We start from the raw sequence: 17,467 nt of genomic DNA, 5'->3' as shown, positions 1-17,467 counted from the left end.
GGCGGCGCGCGCACCCGGCACGCGCGCCGCGTCACGTGACCTCCCCCTCTCTCTCCTCCTCCCCCGCCCCTCCCCAAGAGGGGAGGGCCGACCCCCACCGCCATTCCCCCCCCCCACCTTCTCCTCAGGCCTGAAACCGGCAGGAGGATGGGAGCGAGCTCCGGAAAAAAGACGAGTCCATCACCTGAGGGTCCGGCGGAGGGTACGGAGAAAGGATGGAGAGGGGCTGGGGGCGGGGGGGGGGAATTAAAAGGGGGGGGAGCAAAGGCAGCGGTGCAGAGTCACGTGACCCGCCGTCCCCGACGCAAGGCGAAAGCTCGCGAGATCCGCGCCCCGCGAGGCTTGTCGGGAGGAAGGTCTCGCGGGCCGGGGGGGGGAGCGGAGAGCGCGACGCATGCGCGGTGGGCGCGCGGCCGCCTCGCGCTGCCTGAGGGAAGCGGCCGAGGGGGCGCCCGTCGCCCCCACATTGTATGGCGGGGCCGCGGTCGCGGGCCTAGAAGTTTTACACTCCCTTGGGGCTCCTGACAGGAAATTTACATGGCTGTGGTGGCAGATATCGCCCACGTAACCACAGTACAGGCATACCATTATATAGAAGCCAGTTCTATCCTATTCCTAAGTTGAGAGATCAATCTGGAGAGAAAGGGGAATCCCTTATTCATCCATTCATTCAATCGTATTTACTGAGCGCTTACTCTGTGCAGAGCACTGGGCTGAGCGCTTGGAATGGACAATTGGGCAACAGAGGAGGACCATCTCTGCCCAGTGACGGGCTCACAGGCTAATCGGGGGAGACAGATGAACAGAAACAACATCATCACCATAAATAGAATCAAGGGGATGGACACCTCATTAACAAAATTTCCAAGTGTTGATAGGGCTTGGTAAGGGGGCTAGTTCATCCTGGGTTAACTTGGACAAAACAGTTTTAAACAGCCTTAGAATAATCATAATGGTGGTATTTGTTAAGCACTGACTATGTGCCAAAAACTGATTTGAGCGCTGGGGTAGATACAAGGTCATCAGGTTGTCCCATGTGGAGCTCACAGTGTTCACCCCCATTTTGCAGATGAGGTCACCGAGGCCCAGAGAAGCGAAGTGACTTGCCCTTGGTCACACAACTGACAAGCAGCGGAGCCAGGATTAGAACCCATGACCTCTGACTCCCAAGCCTGGGCTCTTTCCGCTAAGCCAATCATGATGGCATTTAAGTGCTTACTAGGTGCCAAGCACTGTTCTAATAAAGACATGCTTTAATGTCTTTTTTAAAATATTTTCATCACCGGGCCTCCCTCTGCTGGGGCATCTATTGCCCAATTTTTTGCGGTGCTAAAAATTCTCAATTCTCTTGGGAGGAGAATACAGAGAAGCAAATGGGAGGTTCAAGGGATCAACCGAGAGAAACATGCCAGATGACTTAAAGTTGTGGTATTTTTGCAAAATGGCAGGTGTGATCGCAGTAGTATTTAGTTAACACCTGTTTGGGGCAAGTCACTGTACTGAACACTTGGGAGAATACAAGAGAGATAATAAAACTGAAACATTGTCAGCAGGGGATGGGTCTATCAACTCTGCTCCATTGTGCTCTCCCAAATAGTACAGTGCTCTGCACATAGTGCTCAATAAGTACGATTGATCTTTTGATTGATCCCTGTCCGCAGGGAGCTTGTACATTCTAGCCAGAAAAGCAGACCATTAAGTAACTTAGAGATAGGAAGAAGGAAAGGTGGATAGGTATGTGAGTTAGTGTTTAAGCAATAGGGTAAGATATGTACAAAAGTGTTTTTCTAGGTGTGAGTGGATAGTTAGCAGAGAAGCACTGCAGTGGTAGTTTTGGAGGACCACGAGCTTGGGAAAACAGAAGTTAATTCTTTCCTCATCTGGAGGAGATGCAATTTCAGAAGGTCTCCGAAGATGGGGACAAAATAGACTGTTCTCACACTCTCCTCACCAGCTTGCATTTGAAAATCTCCATGCAGGTACTTATCCAAAACAATTTCTTAAAGGAATCAATGAAAAATTCAAGATCGAAAACCTATTATTGTATTTCTCCTTATTCACTAACTCGATACAGTTTCATAAGAGAAGATTTCCCAAGAACGTAGTTACACTGCTACATGAAGTTGTATTCCCCTCCATATTGTCAACTGTTTGCATCAATCAATCATTTTTATTTAGCGCTTACTGCGTGCAGAGCACAGTATTAAGCATTTGGGAAAGTACAACACAACGCTATAAAAGAAACATTTGGATGTTCTGTATTGGATAGAAATTTAGTAAGCTGGGAGAGGTTTCCTAAAGAAGTGGACTTTTGTTCAGTGGGAGCTAGCTAACCAACAGCTCTATTTTAGGTGGTTCAACTTCAAATGATTGAAAGGCGTTTGAAGAGGATTCTTGATATGCTGCAAGCCCCTGGAACACATGTGAAGTCACAGGCATCTCCATGTCATTCTCATGGATCCTCTGTGTCCACCCTATTAGTAAGTGAAACGGACATTGCAAGTGTTTGACAAATACCATCAATAGTGCTAATGGACTTTGTCTCACATCTCTTACGTCCATGATTTATACAGTAAAGAGATTACATTCCCTGGAGCTCAAAAAATGGTTGGAGGTTGGGACAGCTCTGTTTGGAAGCTGTACCTTTGCCGTTCTGGTGGGTGGTGTGACCCAGGGGTGAAATCACTAACTGCTCTGTCAAAGGATGGGTGGCCCCCATTACTTTAAAGTAAAATTGGAATCATTTCATAGTCCTTATTTTATTAATTCTTCACTCCCTGCAGGAACTCTTTAACGTGACCCATTGGGCAAGACCTTATAAAAGTGGCAAACCAGGTAGATAGGCTAAGTAGGATTATACGGCTTTTCTTGAAGATTAGATTTTTCCATTTTTTCAGGTAATGGTTCATCATCATCAGTGATGTTTTCTAAGCACTTAGTGTGTGCAGAGTGAAATTCCTGCCCTCTTGGAGTTTGGGTTTAATAGGAAACACTAGCAGTCACAATTAGACAAATATACTGCTAAAAAAACCATGCAGCTATATGTATATTAGCTCTTTAGGGGACAGGAATTATTACTGAATTGTATTTGCCCCAGCTTTTAGCAATATATTTGGCACATAGTGAGTGCTTTACAAATATTTTAAATTGGTGAGGGCAAAATGGAGGAGGGAATGGTGTGATTAGAAGGGAATGGGGTTAGTCAGGAAATACCTCTTGGGGAAAGTGGCTTTTCAGAAGGGCTTTGAAGGTAGAAAGGACCTGACTTGGCAGATTAGGGGCAGGAAAAAGGAGGGATTTACTTGAAGGCAGAAGAGTATAAGCAGTTAGTCACAGGTAGGAGAGTTGCGAGCCGAAATGAATTTGTCATTCATTTCATATAGGCCCTGAACTTATTGCCACCTCTTAATTTATTAAAAAAAAAAATTCATCTCACATGTTGGTATTTGCAGTATGGTCTTGGAATTTGTGAGGCACAAATTTCAAGTAAAAGAAAAAAATACATGCATGTATCTTGTGTTATTTGTGTAAAAGTTTTACTTTTTTTCCCTGAAAAATTGCCCCCTTCCCCTCAGAAATTTTCCATGCTAGACCTGGGCCACTAGGACCAAATGGAAAATCCATCACTGTTCACAAGCAAGAAGGTTCTCTTGAGGGGAGCAAAAAGTGTGACGTGTAGTAGGAAAGGGGAGTGGGCAGTTAAGAGGAAGTCAGCTGTTTTCTTGAAACCAATGCATACAAGTTTTTGTTCTTGCAAAAGGAAATTTGTAAACTCCTTGTGGCCAGGGTTCGTGTCTATCCCTCTCCCAAGAGCCGTGTATCCATTCATTTCATTCAGTCGTATTTATTGAGCACTTACTATGTGCAGAGCACTGTACTAAGCACTTGGAATGTGCGATTCGGCAACAGATAGAGACAATCCCTACCCAACTATGGGCTCACAGTCTGAAATGGGGAGACAGACAACAAAACAAAACAAGGAGTCTGGCGTCAACATCATCAAGATTAATAGAATTATAGATATATACACATCATTAACAAAATAAATAAAGTAATAAATAATATATACAAATTTGCACAAGTGCTGTGGGGAGGGGAAAGGGGAAGAGCAGAGGGAGGGAGTAGGGGGAATGGGGAGGGGAGTGCTCTACACACAGCATTACATAAATATCATTGATTGATTGATTGATAAATATCAACATGTGTTTTTGTGTGGGTATGTCTAGACCAGTCATCGGTATACAACTCTTAGCCTGTTGATGATGATAGTTTTATGTTGAAAGTTTCTCAGGTTCACTTGACCTTGGGGATGTCACTTTACTTCTCTGGGCCTCAATTAGCTCATCTGTAAAATAGGGATTAAGGCTGTGAAGCCTCTGTGGGCCAGGGACTGTGTCCAACCCGATTAGTTTGTATCTACCCCAGTGATTAGTACAGTGCCAGGCACATAGTAAGTGCTTAACAAATACCATTTAATACCATTAAAAATAAAGCTATATTCTAATACCAAGTTCCAAAGTCTTTGCTGCCTCCAAAACCCGGTTGCTGAGGGTAGGTTGACAGAAATCCACATATAAACAATCTTGCTTTGCTCTGTTGATGTCGAGCAAAGGTCAGATGACGACCTGTCGATTTTGACTGGCATTGCCAGCCCGACTTTGGAGATCTGGATAGCTACATTGAAAGGAAACATTATCACTTGCCCCATTATCTGTTCTTTTCTGTTTTTTTCTTCTTTCCTCCTCCTGCCATTACTATACTATTTTGATTTTTTCACTGTTAAAACATTTGGATATTCCTTGTGAAGAAGCCTTTTTTTGTGCCACTGACGCTCTAGACTTTAAGCTTGTTTTGGGCAGGGAATGTGTCCACTAATTGTGTTGTATTGAACTCTCCCAAATGCTTAGTACAGTGCTGTGCACACAGTAAATGCTCAGTAAATACCTTTGATTGAAAGGCACAGCATATTGCTAAACAATAAGGAATGCGTTAGGAGTGAATACAAGAAGACCCCTCCCACAGTAAACATTCTGTGGTCCCTGTAATGAACCATATTTTTGGCATTTCATTTTTTCACTTTTAAATTTAAAAATAGAGGATGGTCTTAGATTAGCTTTTGATATGCATTAACATATCCATTGAACATGCTACTCTTTATAGAATTTAGCACTGTGTAGATACTTTGAGTCTCAGTCCATCCCCTGAAAAATCTGTTCCTTCTGTTCACGTTAATCAGTCAGTTGTGTTTATTGAGCACTTACTGTCAGTCAGTCATATTTATTAAGGACTCATGGGTGCAGAGCACTGACTAAATGCTTGGGAGAGTTTAAGCAGAGAGGAGGGGAGAAGCAGCATGGCATAGTGGATAAAGCCCAGGCCTGGGAGTCAGAAGGTCATGGGTTCTAATCCCAGCTCTGCCGCTTGTCTGCTGTGTGACCTTGGGCAAGTCACTTCACTTCTCTGGGCCTCAGTTCCCTCATCTGTAAAATGAGGATTAAAACTCCAACCCAATTTGCTTGTATCCACCCCACTGCTTAGTACAGTGCCTGGCACATAGTAAGCGCTTAACAAATAATAAGGTGGGGCAAAATGAGCAGCCAGAGACCAAGCTCAACGTTGTCCCCTTAGACTCAGACCCAGAATCCACAGTGGTCCCTCGAGCCTAGCCGACGCTCTCGTCAGGGAGGCACCCAGTTACAGAGGGCCACTAGTCTGAGAAGAACAGAGACCGCAGCTAGGGACAACAGGCCTGAAGAATACAGGGATAAACTCAGGGAACAGCGAAAGGGAGAGAAAAGCAGATCCAGAAAGATGATAGAACGATAGACCTAAAGAGAGAGAATAATAATAATAATGATGATGATAGTATTTGTTAAGCACTTACTCTGTGCCAAGCCCTGTCCTAAGCACTGGGATAGATACAAGGTCATCAAGTTGGATGCAGTCACTGTGCCACATGGGGCTCACAATCTTAATCCCCATTTTATAGATGAGGTAACTGGGGCCCAGAGAAGTGAAGTGACTTGCCAAAGATCACACTGCAGAGAAACAACATGGCTAAGTGGAAAGAGCACAGGCTTGGGAGTCAGAGGTCATGGGTTTGAATCCCGGCACTGCCACTTGTCAGCTGTGTGACTGTGGGCAAGGCACTTCACTTCTCTGTGCCTCAGTTACCTCATCTGTAAAATGGGGATTAAGACTGTGAGCCTCACATGGGACAACCTGATTGCCCTGTATCTACCCCAGTGCTTAGAACAGTGCTCTGCACATAGTAAGCGCTTAACAAATACCAACATTATTATTATTAAGTGGCAAAGCCAGGATTATAACCCAGGTCCTTCCAGCTCCCAGGCCCCTGCTCAATCCACTATGCCACGAGAAGAGAGAGGCAGGCAGGACCAGAGAGAAAAAAAGAGTGATTTAGAGCTATAGAGACAGCTAGCATAGGCTCTTGCCCTTGCCCTGATTCAATCAATCAATCAATCACGGGTATTTATTGAGCTTACTATGGGCAGAATTCTGTACTAAGCACTTGGGAGAGTACAATACAACAGAATTAGCAGACATGTTCTCTGCCCATAATGAGCTTACAATCTAGAAATTGGCCAAAAACTCCAGATTCAGATAATTTTACTGCAGTCATGTAATAGATGATACTGGTAAGTTTACAGAGGGCTATTGCTTTCTTCAGTTGCTTTAGGAATGAGGGGGGAGCTGTCCGGAGGAGCTCAATAATTATCCTTACTACTGCCAGTGATAGCACATACCAGCACTCCTTACCCAAATGTACATAAGTTTGAGCAGTTTTAAATAAATTCATGCACATTGGGTTTAAAATAGGTTATTAAAGGGAAGAGTTAGGATGTTAGAAAATACGTGTCTAATCTTGAAGATACTTATCAAGTAAGGTAATCGTTAAACTCTTCCTCCAAATACCATGATCAGAGGAAGAATATGGGACTGGATGGACCATTGATTTGATTTGACTTGTAATAGCATTTCTTAATAATATAATAATAATAATGGTATTTATTAAGCACCTACTATGTGCCGGGCACTGTTCTAAGTGCTGGGGTAGATACAAGATAGCCGGGTTGGACACAGTCCCGGTCCCACATAGGGCTCACAGTCTTTATCCCATTTTACAAATGAGGGAGCTGAGGCCTGGAGAAGTTAAGTGACTTGTCCAAGGTCACAGCAGACAACTGGTAGAGCCGGGATTAGAACCCACGACCTTCTGCCTCTCAGGTCCGTGCTCTATCCACTAGACCATGCTGCTTCTCATTTCTTAGGTTCTTGAGTCAAAGCTCTTGTGCTCTGGATGGCAAAATGGGTGGACATCTATTTAAAAAAAAAAAGTCAGACTCTGAGAAAGTAAAAAAATGACCTGATTTCCCCAGTCAACACTCTCCTCTCCTCAAAAACTGGGCAAGGTCTCTTTGGAGGAGGTCCTGACCAGTAAGTAGAGCTTGATACAATTTCACTTTGTATGAGAATGTCCCCAGGATTAGGATGGCTTCCCTCCCAAATAGAATTTGGGCCTTCTTTACAGTCACCGCTCTCATTCAACCCGCTTATTCAACCTGTTACCAAACACCAACGGTTCAACTAACTTTCCTAACTTTGCTAATATCCTTCCTTTCCTCTCCATCTAAATAGCTGCCACATTAACCCAAGCACTTATCCTGTCCTTCCTTGACTACTGCATCAGCCTACTTGCTGACATCACTGCTTCCTGTCTCTCCCCAGTTCGGTCCCTATTTCCCTCTGCTACCCGGATCATTTTTCAAAAAAAAAGCACTCGGTCCTCGTTTCCCTGCCCCTCAAGAACCTGTACTGGTTGAGAATTTAGAGGGGATGTTGTGAAGGAGGAAGAGCAAGAATTTATATCTAATTGATGTTAAAGGAGAAAAAGGAGGATGACTCAAAGGAGGAGGAGAAAAGAAGAAAGAAGAGAAAATAGAGGAGGAAGGAGGAGAGAGAGAAAGATGAAGAAGGAAGAGGAAAGAGGAGGATGGAAGTTGAGAGGATTTAGCCTGAAGAGGTGAAAATGTTTATTAATAATAATAATAATAATGATGGTATTTGTTAAGTGCTTACTATGTGTCAGGCACTGTTCTGAGTGCTGGAGTACATACAAGATAATTAGGTTGGACCTAGTCAGTTAGGGCTCACAGTCTTCATCCCCATTTTACAGATGAGGTAACTAAGGCACAGAGAAATTAACTTGCTCAACGTCAAACAGCAGACAAGTGGTGGAGCCAGGATTAGAGACCAGGTCCTTCTGACTCCCGGGCCCATGCTCTACCCACTAGCCCATGCTGCTTCCCACTAAGCCAGGCTGCTTATGCAGAGTGCTGTACTAAGCACTTGAGAAAATATGGTGTAATAGAGCCGTTAGTCGCTATCCCTGCCCACAAGGTTCACCCCCTTAAGTCAGCACCTTAAACACAACTAGAGAGATAACATGGTCCAAGTCAGCCCTTTGCCTCACGAGTCCCAGCAGCAGGGACATTGGGCCAGAGGAGATAGGCAGGGCAGGGCAGCGAGGGAGGCTTGCTGGAGCTGGCGAGAGGGCAGAGGCTACCAGGCCAGAAACTGGCCCTTCTAGATATATCCCCCAACCCTTCTTTCTCTCCTCCCAATCAATCAATCAATTGAACACTTACCGAGTGCAGAGCACTTTAAACACTTGGGAGAGAACCCTACAAGAGAGTTGGTAGACACAGTTCTTGTCCCTAGTCCAGAGGGAGAGATAGGCAGTAAAATAAATTACAGATAGGGAAAATGGCAGAGGGTAGGGTTCCCTTCTTCTCTCTCTGTCCTTCTGCCCTGCCTCTTGCCATGGGGCTTTTTCATTTTTTTTACGGTATTTGTTAAGCCTTACTATGTTCCAGGCACTGTTCTAAGCACTTGGGTAGATCCAAGCTAATTAGGTTGGACACAGTTCCTGCCCCACATGGGGCTCACGGTCTTAATCCCCATTTCCCAGATGAGGTGACTGAGGCACAGAGAAGGTAATTGATTTGACCAAGATCCCACAGCAGACAAGTGGCAGAGCTGGGATTGGAATCCAGGTCCCTGGGACTCCCAGACCTGGACTCTGCCCACTAGGCTACCCTTCTCCCATCTCCATCTCCAGTCTCTCCTCCTCCCCGGCATTTCTCTCTCTCCCTGCCTGAGCCACGAGACTGGAGCAGAAGGAAGAAAGGCACACACAGACCAACCCTTTCACAGCCACCTGCTCCAGGAGGACCGTCGCATCCCACCCGTGTCCTAAATTCCAGGGAGGGAATCTTTGCTCCAGGAAACCTAGAGACCCAGGAACAGCTCTGGCCACAGGATCCCTGCCACCTGCTAGCTGGGCAGGAACTACAGCCCCACTGGGCAGTGGACCTGAGTGGGGAGTATTTGTGTGTGTGTGTGTGTGTGTGTGTGTTTTATGCGGGGGAAGGGAGGGTATAACCTCAGTTAAATGCAGCCTGCCGAAGATCTTACCCAGAACAGGAAATAGAACCAATGCAATCAACCAAGTTAAAGGGCCACCCGCAGACCAGGATGAAGAGAATACAGGAGAAGGATACCAACCTGCTGGACAAGGAGTTGACCTGGGAAATTAATACACATTGCTCTCCACAGTGTGTATCTGAGTTAGGGACTGTCATTCCCAGAACTCTAGCGGAACGTGTTTCTGTTTCTGATTCCCACAAGCGTCCGCTATTGAAGGCTGAGCTCAGACTCCAAGTGGGCTATCGAGAGAACCAGGCAACAGAATAGTCATATTGGACATTGCGTTGATTTCTATTTCCTCCGGGACTGCTGACTACAATTTTAAAAGGGTTCAAAGAACCGAAATATAATCATTACCCAATAAGGCAGTTATTTGTTATATGATCTCTGCTTTGCTTGGCCTATGTCGGAGAAGTAATGCAACAGAAGCAGATTGAATACAGACTGAGTTTTGCTGGGTGAAGAAAAATACGTATTTAGACGTAGCTTAGCTAAATGCATCTAGCAATTTAAAACTGACGGTGAATGCTGTTCACCACTGGATGTAATTTATACACTACTTGACTTGTTTCTAAGAGCAAATGGACTAAATCTTCAAAAAAAAAAAAAAGGATCAGAAGATTACAGCATTCCAAAATATATAGCAGAGGAAGAAGCCGATTCACTGAATCCATCAGAGTTTGAGAGAATTGAAAGAATCAGATCTTATTTAAGATATCAGATGGAAAATAAAAAGCTTACAACCTAATAGGGCTAAAGAGCCCAAGTCAGAGTTTATTTTATTAGATTATTTTAGTAGATTATTTTATTGGAGCCTAATAGCGATTAGAATAAAGAATGGGGTAGACTGAAAAATGTACTGGAACGGGATAACCTGGGTATAAACAAAACCATTAAAATGTTTCAAGCATCCAAAACAAATCAATTAATTTTACAATTGATGCTAAACATCAGAGGACAGTTTATTTGGTAGAAACTAAGCAAAATCTAGTAAGAAGTAGCAAATAAAGAATATAACAAGCAGCAGCGTGGCTCAGTGGAAAGAGCACGGGCTTTGGAGTCAGAGTTCATGGGTTCGAATCCCAGCTCGGCCACTTGTCAGCTGTGTGACTTTGGGCAAGTCACTTAACTTCTCTGTGCCTCAGTTACCTCATCTGTAAAATGGGGATTAAGACTGTGAGCCCCACGTGGGACAACCTGATTCCCGTGTCTACCCCAGCGCTTAGAACAGTGCTCGGCACATAGTAAGCGCTTAACAAATACCAACATTATTATTATTATTATTGTGACAGGACTGACCACCAGAGTGCAAATACCCCCAGTAAATACCCTACTCTATCAGAAGAACTGAGAGGATTTACATTCTTGTAAATTGCAGTTAGGGAAAAATCTCTTACCTGTTCTGACATGATTTGTTTCCACAAATAATTATAAAAATAATAATATTATTTGATAAACAGGTACTATGAGCGAAGTCCGGGCTAAATCCTGGGAGAGGTACAATTCAATCAGATCAGATACAGTCTAACGAGGGAAAATAAGAGGTATTGAAACCCCATTTTACAAATGAGGAAAGTGAAACCCAAAGAAGTTAAGCGATTTGCCCAAGGTTACACAGTACGCAAGTGGTAGAGCCAGGATAAGAAACCCCATCTTCTGACTCCTAGTCCTGGGCCATTTCCACTAGGTTACGCTGCTCGGGTGTTAAATCTTTCTTCTGATAATGTGGCACGCTGAGCCCAACTTGACTCAAATTGTGGGATGAATGTTCCCTAAATCCTTAACAGTGTTCCAGTTAAAATGCATGGTGAAAGCATACCTTTGACAGAACTAAATCAAATATCAAACTGAAAATATGTAATAGAAGTCATCATTCTTGCATTCGAAAATCTGTTACTGCTGCCATGGATGGAATCCCTTCACAGTAGGTTCAGCACAGACCCTCGGTTGAATACAGAGTGCCACCAAGTCAGAAGAAACTGCTTGTACTCTCACCGCCGACCTCTCATCTACGTCCTGCCTCTGGCCTGGGACGGCCTCCCTCGTCATATCTGAAAGATGATCACTCTCCCCACCCTGAAATCCTTTCTGAAGGCGCATCTCCATCAGGAGACCTTCCCTCATAAACCACTCACTTCTTCTCCCACTCCCTTCTGCCTCGCCCTTGAGCTTGGATTTGTACCCTTTTTTCACCCCTGCCTCAGCCCCCCAGTATTTATGTACATAGCCAAAATTTATTTATATTAATGTCTGCCTCCCCCCTACACTATAAATTCACGTGGGCAGGAAACGTGTCTACCAACTCTGCCCTATTGTCTCCCAAGCACTCAGTACAGCGCTCAGCATACGGAGTAAGCACAGAGTAAATACGATCGATTTATTGATTGCGTGCATTCTTGTGCTGTCAGAAGCATGAGATTTGCAGCCCAAAAAATGCAATCGATCAATCCATGGTATTTAATGAGTGCTTACTGTGTTCAGAACATTGGACAAAGTGCTTGGGAGAGTAATAATAATTATAATTTGGGTATTTGTTAAGCATTTATGAACACTTATGTTTGTCAAACATTACGCTAAACCTTGGGGTACGTACCAGATAATCAGGTTGGATACAGACCCTGTTCAATACAATGGAGCTGGTAGTTATAATTCCTGTCCAAAAGGAGCTTACAGTGTAGAGAGTGAGAAACATATTTAAATAAATTAATAGCTAGGGGAAAATGAAAGCGTATAAGGATTTGTATGTAAGGGCTGTGGGCTGGGGCGAGTACCAAAATGCTTAAAGGTACACAGCCAACTGCATAGGTGACAGAGAGGGGGAGGGGAAACAAAGCCTTAGTCAGGGAAGGCCTCCTGGAGGAGATGTGATTTGGGGAGGGTTTTGAAGTTGAGGCGAATAGTGGTCTGTTGCATGCTAAATGGGAGGGAGCTCAAGGCCAGAGGGAGGAAGTGAGCAAGGGGTTGGTGGTGAGATAGATGAAAATAAAGTACAGCGAGTGGGCTGACATTAGAGGAGCGAAGTGTGCGGCCTGGGTTGCAGAAGGAAATCAGTGAGGTGAAGTAGGGGGGAGTGAGCTGATTGAGTGCCTTAAAGCTGATGGTAAGTGGTTTCTGTGTGATGCGCTGATGGGAATGCACCTCCTGTGTTATAGGACAACTGGGTGCCCAATTCATTCAGTGGTATTTATTAAGCACTTACTATGTGCAGAGCACTGTACTAAGCTCTTGGGAGAGTACAGTATAGCAGAGCAGGCAGATACGTTCCCTGCCCCCAACAAGTTTACAGTCTAGAGGTCAATAAAAGACAGCACAATGAAGGAGAAGATCTGTAAAGGCAGATATTTAATATACTATAGTAGCAGTTGACTTAACTGTAAAAAAAAAAAAGATACTTTTTTTTTTTTAAGAAAGGTGAGTTTTTGCCAAAATGTGGAGTCCTGATCAAAATGAAATTTTAAGGCAATTTTGGAAGCTAGTTTTCAAATTGAGCTCTAGGATGTGAAGTTGTAATTTGTACCAAGGAGATCAATAACTGTTAGGGGAAGCAGCGTGGCTAAGTGGAAAGAGCCTGGGCTTCGGAGTCAGAGGTCATGGATTCCACTCCCGGCTCTGCCACTTGTCAGCTGTGTGACTGTGGGCAAGTCACTTAACTTCTCTGTGCCTCAGTTACCTCATCTGTAAAATGGGAATTAACTGTGAGCCTCACGTGGGACAACCTGATTACCCTGTATCTACCCCAGTGCTTAGAACAGTGCTCTGCACATAGTAAGCGCTTAACAAATACCAACATTATTATTGTGCACCAAGTAGAATAAATAATAAAACAGGAAAACTGGGAGCCTGCATTGAATAAGCACTTAGTACAGTGTTCTGTCCAAAATAAGCACTCTAAATAAATTACCATTCATTGACTATCATCCATGTCAATGTGTTAAATTTTTTGATCCCTAATTAATTTGATTTTTTCAGAGGCTCAAGATAAAACACTAAAGAAGATGTTGTGTGAAATTAAATTAGAATGATTCACAAACAAAATTTCCTTACCCTTAGTCATGATCTATGTGTACCAGATGGGCTACTTTTCAAAGATAGCCTGTTCAATTCTGACTAATCTTCTGAGGTTCACAAGGAAGTGGAGCCATGTACAAGAAGTGAGAAGGCCCATCGCCTCCAAGAGGTCTTCCCTCCTTTCCTCTTCTCCCACTCCCTTCTGCATCACCCTGACCTGCTCCCTTTATTCATCCCCCCTCCTGGCCCCACAGCACTTATGTACTTATCTGTAATTTATTTACTTATATTTAAGTCTGTCTCCCCCACTTAACTGTAAATTTGTTGGGAGCCGGGAATGTGACTATCATTATATTGTAATAATAACTGTGGTATTTGTAAAGTGCTTACTCTCTACTATTTGATTATTTCTATTAAAAATTGGTTCTGATTTACATTTTGACATGATGCTATTTCAGGAATAAATCCTAGAACTGTAGTGATGTTTAGAAAACTCTAAACTTGTGAAACATGTCCAAATATCATCAATCACACAAAGATTATGAACTCAGGAAATGAGACCTTGTTCAAAAGTGGAAATTGATAGTTTTGTATAAAATGGGATTGATTACTACTCAAGTTCCAGAAATTAGTGATAAAAAGCCAATGGAAAAAAAACCCCAAGAGGTTTTTATTTTATTGCTTGCTTTTATTTTCATCATGGAAGCGGCATGGCTCAGTAGAAAGAGCCCGGGCTGGGGAGTCAGAGATCATGGGTTCACATTCCGGTTCTGCCGCTTGTCAGTTGTGTGACTCTGGGCAAGTCAGTTCATTTCTCGGAGCCTCAGTTACCTCATCTGTAAAATGGGCATTAAGACGTTGGACAACCAGATTACCTTGTATCCTCCCCAGCGCTTAGATCAGTGCTTGGCGCATAATAAATGCTTAACAAATGCCATCATTGTTATCACATATTCATGATAATAATAATAATTGTTATAAGCGCTGGAGTGGATACAAGCAAATTGGGTTGGACACTCTCATTCTCTTTTACCTGCTGTGGAACCTCTCTAACAATTTAAATACCTTAATGTAGATGTCACTCATCTGTCATTGATGATGATGATGGTATTTGTTAAGGGCTTACTGTGTGCCAAGCACTATTCTAAGCGGTGGGGTAGATACAAGGTAATCAGGTTGTCCCACATGGGGCCCACAGACTTCATCCCCATTTTACAGATGAGATCACTGAGGCCCAGAGAAGTGAAGTGACTTGCCCAGTCACACAGCTGCTAAGTGTCAGATCTGGGATTCGAACCCACGACCTCTGACTCCCAACCCCTGGCTCTTTCCACTAAACCATGCTGGATCTTCTCATTGATGATGATGAGGATGATAATAATGATACTTGGTAAGCACTTACTATGTACCAAGCACAATTCTAAGCGTTGGGGAGCCCCACGTGGGATAGGGACTGGGTCCAACCCAATTTGCTTGTATCCACCCCAGCGCTTTCATTCAAAAGTATTTATTGAGTGCTTACTATGTGCAGAGCACTGTACTAAGCACTTTCTGCAGTGCCTGGCATACATTAAGAGCTTAACAAATACCACACTTATTATTATACAAAATAATCAGTTGGGACAGACACTCTTAATCCCCTTTTTCCAGATGAGGTCACTGAGGCACAGAGGAGTGAAGTGGCTTGCTCAAGGTCACCCAGCAGACTGGGCCCATCCTCTCTCCACAATTCTTAGTGATTCTGGTGTCGATTGCAAAGCACAGCTTAGAGAAGCAGCGTGGCTTAGTGGAAAGAACCCGGGCTGGGGAGTCAGAGCTCGTGGGTTCTAATCCTGGCTCTGCCACTTGCCTGCTGTGTGACCTTGGGCAAGTCACTTCACTTCCCTGGGCCTCAGTTACCTCATCTGTAAAAATGGGGATTAAAAAACGTGAGCCCCACGTGGGACAATCTGATTAATAATAATAATAATAATGTTGGTATTTGTTAAGTGCTTACTATGTGCCGAGCACTGTTCTAAGCGCTGGGGGAGATACAGGGTAGTCAGGTTGTCCTACATGAGGCTCACAGTTAATCCCCATTTTACAGATGAGGGAACTGAGGCACAGAGAAGTTAAGTGACTTGCCCAGAGTCACACAGCTGACAAGTGGCAGAGCTGGGAGTCGAACTCCCCCGATTAGACTGTAAGCCCGTCAAATGGCAGGGACTGTCTCTATCTGTTGCCGACTTGTTCATCCCAAGCGCTTAGTACAGTGCTCTGCACATAGTAAGCGCTCAATAAATACTATTGAATGAATGAATGAATGAATGAACCCATGACCTCTGACTCCGAAGCCCAGGCTATGTCCAGATTATCCAGTATCTGCCCCAGCGCTTAGAACAGTGCTCAGCATATGGTAAGCACTTAACAAATAATTTTTTTAGAGAAGCAGCGTGGCTCAATGGAAGGAGCCCAGGCTGGGGAGTCAGATGTCATGGGTTCTAATGTGGGCTCCACCGCTTGTTAGCTGTGTGACTTTGGGCAAGTCACTTCACTTCCCTGTGCCTCGGTGACCTCATCTGTAAAATGGGGATTAAGAGTCTCAGTCCCACGTGGGACAACCTGATCACCTTGTATTCCCCCAGCGTTTAGAACAGTGCCTGGCACATAGTAAGTGCCTAACAAATACCACCATTATCCTGGTCCAGAGAGACCACATCTCTTTCTTCTGTCGTAGGTGTCCAAGTATCTACGGGGCTGCGGATTGGGTTTTTGTTGTTGTTGTTTTTATTTTTGTTTTCTTTCCGCAGCAAAGGCCGAGCCCCGATCCGCCGGCGAACATTCAACGAAAGGCAAGAGCAGCCATGAAGCCAGGCCTCGCCCGAGAGCGCTCCAAACCCACGTCCAGTCACGTGGGGCCGGGAGGCGGGGGAAAGGAGGACGATCATCCAATCAGAGCCCGAGCTGCCCCCACCCGGACCAATGAGGATTGAGAACCCACAAATTTAAACCCCCCTGGGCGAGGAGCGGCGGGCCGGCGTCTTCTTTGCAGCGCCTCCTAGGGGGAGGGGCGGGCCCAGGCGTCCCGTCGTTCGGCTGCACCAATAGGAGCGCCGCGTTCCCTAACGGGCAGCTCCAAGAGCCAATCAGGAGAGCCCGACCGGGCACCGTCGAGCAGTTGCATTTTTCTTTTTTTATTTCGCCCCCCCCCCCCCCCCCGAAAGGTGGTTTCCCGGGAGATCCCGGCGGTGCCGGTGTGGGGAGATGGCCAGAGGTATGTCCCACTTGAACGGGTTTGGGATGGGAAGCGGGCACCCTCCTGGGAAGGGAGGAAGGGGCGGGGGCTTCATCACATAAAAATTCCAAGCGCTTAGTCCAGTGCTCTGCAACTAGTAAGCGCTCAATAAATACGATTGAATGAATAATAATAGTTAAGCACTTCCTAAGTGCCAGGCGCTGTAATAATATCTGTTGCCGAATTGTCCATTCCAAGCGCTTAGTTCAGTGCTCTGCACATAGTAGGCGCTCAATAAATACTATTGAATGAATACTAATAGTTAGGCACTTCCCAAGTGCCAGGCGCTGCAATAATATCTGTTGCCGAATTGTCCATTCCAAGCGCTTAGTTCAGTGCTCTGCACATAGTAGGCGCTCAATAAATACTATTGAATGACTACTAATAGTTAAGCACCTCCCAAGTGCCAGGCGCTGCAATAATATCTGTTGCCGAATTGTCCATTCCAAGCGCTTAGTCCAGTGCTCTGCACTTAGTAAGCGCTCAATAAATACGATTGAATGACTACTAATAGTTAAGCACTTCTCAAGTGCCAGGCGCTCAAATAATATCCGTTGCCGAATTGTCCATTCCAAGCGCTTAGTCCAGTGCTCTGCACATAGTAAGCGCTCAATAAATACAATTGAATGAATGAATAATAAGTGCTGGAGTGGATATAAGCAAATCGGGTTGGAC

General features: G+C 44.6%; 1 long non-coding RNA gene across 1 annotated transcript; it reads left to right on the top strand.

The window, feature by feature from the left end:
* The first annotated feature begins 86 nt into the window (after positions 1-86).
* LOC120638067 lies at positions 87-16,676 on the top strand. The gene is made up of 3 exons (XR_005659530.1): positions 87-202; positions 2,352-2,480; positions 16,308-16,676. It is a non-coding gene; the product is annotated as an uncharacterized LOC120638067 (long non-coding RNA).
* The last annotated feature ends 791 nt before the right edge of the window (positions 16,677-17,467 follow it).

Source organism: Ornithorhynchus anatinus, chromosome 2 (assembly GCF_004115215.2).
Source record: "Ornithorhynchus anatinus isolate Pmale09 chromosome 2, mOrnAna1.pri.v4, whole genome shotgun sequence".
NCBI classification, from domain to species: domain Eukaryota; kingdom Metazoa; phylum Chordata; class Mammalia; order Monotremata; family Ornithorhynchidae; genus Ornithorhynchus; species Ornithorhynchus anatinus.
This window is presented reverse-complemented; position numbering and strand designations above follow the sequence as displayed.